The sequence below is a fragment of the Physeter macrocephalus genome, chromosome 16 (assembly GCF_002837175.3).
Source record: "Physeter macrocephalus isolate SW-GA chromosome 16, ASM283717v5, whole genome shotgun sequence".
NCBI lineage: Eukaryota > Metazoa > Chordata > Mammalia > Artiodactyla > Physeteridae > Physeter > Physeter macrocephalus.
The window spans coordinates 58,413,144-58,418,774 of NC_041229.1; the positions used below are offsets into that span (position 1 = coordinate 58,413,144).

General features: G+C 34.0%; 1 protein-coding gene across 2 annotated transcripts in view; it reads left to right on the top strand.

Annotated features, from left to right (window-relative positions):
- The window catches only part of PGM2L1 (phosphoglucomutase 2 like 1), a 64,658-nt gene that overhangs the window by 24,764 nt on the left and 34,263 nt on the right, over positions 1–5,631 (top strand). Inside the window, exon 1 of one of the 2 annotated variants that reach the window (XM_028500849.1) lies at positions 1,115–1,264. The exons of the other annotated variant lie outside the window; for it this stretch is intronic. The gene's annotated coding sequence lies outside the window, so the exon portion shown is untranslated. Of the gene's footprint in view, positions 1–1,114; positions 1,265–5,631 lie in introns of those variants that run through there. 2 annotated transcript variants of the gene reach the window in all.

Below are 5,631 nucleotides of genomic sequence, written 5' to 3' on the forward strand. Positions count from 1 at the left end.
AAAAAAAAAAAAAAAAAAAAAAAAAAAAAAAAAAAAAAAAAAAAAAAAAAGAACCTCCATACTGTTCTCCATAGTGGCTGCACCAATTTACATTTCCACCAACAGTGTAGGAGGGTTCCTCTTTCTCCACACCCTATCCAACATTTATTATTTGGGGGCTTTTGGATGATGGCCATTCTGACCAGTGTGAAGTGATACTTCATTGTATCCGTAGTTTTGATTTGCATTTCTCTAATATTAGCGATGTTGAGCATCTTTTCATGTGCCTGTTGGCCACCTGTAGGTCTTCTTTGGAGAAATGTCTGTTTAGGTCCTCTGTCCATTTTTTTAATTAGGTTGTTAGTTGTTTTGATTACAAATGTTTTTTTTTTCAGTTTTTCTTTTGGATTTATTTATGTAACTTTTATCATGCAGAACATAATTATAATTTTATTGACAGATAATACTTGGTAGATATGTCATACTTAACATTTTCTGTTTGTTGAACATCTTAAAGTGTTTCTGATTTTTTTCCAGTTTTATTGAGAAATAGTTGACATACATCACTGTATAAGTTTAAGGTATACGGGACTTCCCTGGAGTCCAGTGGTTAAGACTCCATGCTTCCACTGCAGGGGGCACAGTTTTGATCCTTGGTTGGGGAACTAAGACCCTGCATGCTGCATGGTGCAGCCAGGAAAAAAAAAGTTTAAGGTATATGGCATGATGGTTTGATTTACATATATTGTGAAATGATTACCACAGTAGGTTTAGTTAACATCCATCATCTCATATAAATACAATAAGGTGTTTCTGATTTTTTAAAAGCTATTTTCAAGAATGCTGAGAGCATTGTTTTGCATACAGCTTTTTTTTTTCTTTTGGATTATTTCTGTAGCATATGTGAAGATGACATATATGAAATGAAAATGATACAAAAAAGACATAGTAGATTTTAATAGAAATTATGGATCTGAAAAAGTGCAATAACCAAAATCAAGAATTCAGTGAATGAATTTATAACATTTCAAACAGAATTGAAGAGAGAATTAGTAAACTAGAAGATAGGTCATGGAAACTATTCAGAATTGAAGGATGGAATGACAAAAGGATGAAGAGGAAAATAAAGAAGAAGGCATAAGACATAAGATGTTACAGTGAAAAAGTTCCAACATACATTTAATTGAAATCTCTTAAGGAGAGGAAAGAAAATGAACTAGAAACAACATTTGAAGAGACAACAGCTGTGAAATTTCCTGAACTGGTGAATGACATCAATCCACAGGTAAAAGAGTTTGGGGTTAATTTGTACTTTCTAAACTTTTCTCCCTGATTATATCATCCTTCCATATAAGGAAATAGAGGAATAAAAAGTTTAATGACCACTAATAAAGAACAGTCTGTTTCCTTTTAGTTTTATTTTTCTGTGCATTTGTATGTATCCATTTTATAAATTTGAAATCATATTGCACATGTGGTGTATATACTTTCCCCCTTAATATATCAAGAATTTTTTCCCATATCATAGAATTCTAAAGTTATTTTTAATATACTATTCTAATGCACTATTATTACATCATACTTTTAATTTAACCGGTTTTCTATTGGATATGTAGTTTGCTTATATATATATATTTTTACTATTACAGACATAATACAATAACAAATTTTATATACTCATGACTAAATTTTAACATGCATCTATGATTATTTCCTTGGGATAAGTTTCTAAAAATAGAATTGCTGGATCAAAGGCTATTAATATTTAAGTTATTTATAACATTGGCAAATTATCATCTGAGATATTGTATCAGTTTATACTTACTCCCCCTATGATAGATTGTATTTTTCAAAGATGGCTGCACACATATATATGATATATATGCATATATATTATATCACTATATATCATTTTTTGGTATCATATGCATTTACCTTTTTCGTATCATATATACATATCCCATCTCATGTGCTATAGCTTTGGCACACCTCAGTTGAAAGGTAGGATCTATACCTCCTCCCCTGACACCTGGGTAGATCTTTGTAACTGTCTCCAGAAATGCAGTACAGTGGAAGTGAAGCTTCCTGACTTCCAAGGCTAGGTCATAAAAGGTAATGTGGCTTCCACCTGGCTTGCTTGCTCTTGAGATACTTGCCCTTGGAACCATGTCACAGATAGTGTCCACTATAAGTATTCCTGTTGACAGCCCCAGCTAGCCCCATCCTGGCTGTGCCCTTTCTGAATTCATGACCCACAGAAACTGTGAGAGATAAATGATTATTGATTTAAGCCACTAAGTTTGGAGTGGTTTGTTACCCCTGCCATAGTAATTTATATACCCTCCATTTCCAGCACTGGGCTTATAATTTTGAAAACTCTTAATAAAATTTCTAAGTGAAAATGGTAATTTTTATTTCCTTGGTTACTAGGAAGAGGCTATTGGGTAGGGAAGTTAATAGTTGGCATGCTGGCTATAGATATCATTTCAAATTTAATAAATAAGTCTAATGCTGAACTCACTATCACTCTACCCTCAACTTGTTCCTCACCCTCTACCCTCCAATTTCTACTCATTTTTCACTTCAGATATTACTTCCTCCAGTTAGGTTTCCCTGACTCTGCTTTCTATCTTTCAATCCATTCTGGGTTAGAGACTTATCTTGTGTGCTCCTATAGAACCCTATTACTTACTCCTATTTTAATATTTTTTATATTCAATGTGGTAATTACCCTTTTACTTATCTTTATACCTCAGTAGATCTTGAGCTTTGTGAGAGCAAAGACTGTCTTCTTCTTCCCTGTAGTTTTTCCTGTACCTAGCGCATAGTGTGTGCTTAATAAGTAGATATTTTTGATTAATTCAACAAATATTTGTTGAGTGCCTACTGGGTACCAGGTTCTGTTCTCGGTACTGAAGATATGGTAATAATTAAAACAAAGTAATATTTTTGAGTGATCACGTGAAGTATATATTTGGGATTTAATTTAGCCTCAAAGAAAAACATGACGTTATTTTTCCAAAGGCCTTTATCTTAAAAAATATATCCACTAAATTAGAAAATTCATTTCAATTGGGGGTCCTTATGTTTGATTGCATGATAACTTAAACCTGTTCTGATATTTTCTTTCCCTAATGTTTATGTTTCCTGAAAGAACATGGCTATTTTGTCACCATTAATGACTTATAGTCAACACATCTTCCGTGTACAAAGTACAGGTTAGGTACTGTGGGGAATACAAAGTTGTTTAAAATATGGTCACTACTATCAACTGAAGGTACCCCCACCCCCATTATGTAATTGATTACTCTTTTTAAGGAAATGCCCACTATCATCTGTTAACTTTTTTCCTAATACTTATTTTTGAGTGACATTGCACTTAAAGTTATAAGAAAAATATAGAATAGCAAAAATGTATAGTTATTTCCCTCAAAATATTTGCCAAATAAGGATTTTGATGAATGTTGCTTTAATGTATGAATGGCAAGAAGAATGCTTGGATAGGTAGGAGAAGGAGGAATGATAGGGGATGGAATTCAGTGTTTTGAAGAAGTATTATATTGGGCGTCAAGAAGGCTCAATCTTATTTCCCATTGGGACACAAACATCACTTACTGTATTAGGGTACAGTCTAAGCTGTTATACCAAGGGCTATAAAATGTAATGGCTTAAAGCAGAGAGAGGATAATTTCTCTCATAACACTCAGAGGTCAGTGGCAGTCCAGGGTTGGTATGGGATACCTGTGCCATCCTCAAAATGTGACTTCCACTATTGATCCAAGATGTCTTCCGCCCATGGGAAGAGGAATAAGACTCAGGAGAGTGTACACTTAATCCTTTTCAGGGAAAGGCCTGAAAGTGGAACATGTCATTCCCATTTTCATCCCATTGGCCAGAACTTAGTCACATGGTCACACCTAGCTATAAGGTAGACTGAAGTATAGCTCTTAGCTGGGCTGCCTTGTATGTACCCAACTGTATGATTAAAGGAAAGAGAACTATTGGGAGACATCTAGCAGTTGGGTGCTATTAACAATCTGGGGTCCTCAGCTTCCTGACTTATTTTCAAACGTTTAAAACACCTTAGGAAACTTATATATGTGTCTGTTTATAATCCAATTAAAATTCTAAGTTATTTTGCTTTTGCTTGGAATTAGGAGTGTGTATGGTAGTACTCAAGATATACTCAGTTCTTAGCAATTGGCAATTGTCCTTGATTGAAAAAAATTTTAATAAGTTTATGTATTTTATTGGACAAAAAAAAGTTCCAAGTATGAACTTTATTGGAGAAAAAGTTAAATAGAGACAGACAAGGAGTTTGAACTGTTGACTAGATTCCAAAGTGAGTCTAACAATCAAAATGTTAGGGTTTGAAGAGATCTTTTCTTCTTCTTTTTCTTCTTTTTTAAAAAAAATGCATATAGAAAAGCTATATACTAGAATGAGATCTTTTCAGATTAAATTCCAACCCCTAAATTGTACTGATGAGCCTCAGAGAGAAGAGACCTGTCCAAGGGCTCATAGTTTATTTGATAGAAGAGACTGAGTAAAGAACTCAAGTCTTCTACGTCTTAGTCTATTAAAGAAATTGACAACATTATGGAAAGAGTAAGCCCAACCAGGATACTGCATAAGCCCTGAAGATACAAACATAGAAAGTAAAGTGATTTCTTTCAATCTACCATTTAAAAAAAAGTTTTGAGGAGTGTGCGAGTATTCCTCTCTGAATACTAATTTCATTAAACAGACCAGGTTAACTGTGGTAACAAACACTCCAAAATTTGTTGGAGTATTTGTGAGGTAGGAGGTAGAGGGGAATTTTGCTCTGTGAATCATTTGTTCCATCTTGATGCTACATACTCCTGGAAGTCCTTGGAGCCCTCTCTCTTTCGTGGGTAGATGGGGAAGGAGAGGATTGCAGGGGTGAGGGAGTGTTTAATGGGCTAGGCCCGGAATGCCACACATCTCTTCTGCTCAGATCCATTGACCAGAACTCTGTCGCATGATCTCATCTACTTCTAAGGGAGGCTGGAAAATATATTCTAGCTGTGTGCCCAGGAAGAAGAGTTGAACATAGTAGACTCAGTAGACTGTGCTTTGTTAGAAAAAAGTCTGTAAGTTAAAAAAAAGACTTTATGTAATCTTAAGTTTTAAAATAAAATGATTAATGTTTTTATATTTCACACTAATATTGGCATAATCAATATTATACTTAAATGATAACAGTGTATTTTATTTTTTTATTTATTTTTTTGAATTTTTGAATTTTATTTAATTTATTTTTTTATACAGCAGGTTCTTATTAGTTATCCATTTTATACACATCAGTGTATACATATCAATCCAAATCTCCCAATTCACCACACCACCCCACCCACTACCCCACCGCTTTCCCCCCTTGGTGTCCATATGTTTGTTCTCTACATCTGTGTCTCAATTTCTGCCCTACAAATTGGTTCATCTGTACCATTTTTCTAGGTTCCATATATATGTGTTAATATACGATATTTGTTTTTCCTCTTTCTGACTTACTTCACTCTATATGACAGTCTCTAGATTCATCCACGTCTCTACTAATGACCCAATTTTGTTCCTTTTTATAGCTGAGTAATATTCCATTGTATATATGTACCCCATCTTCTTTATCCATTC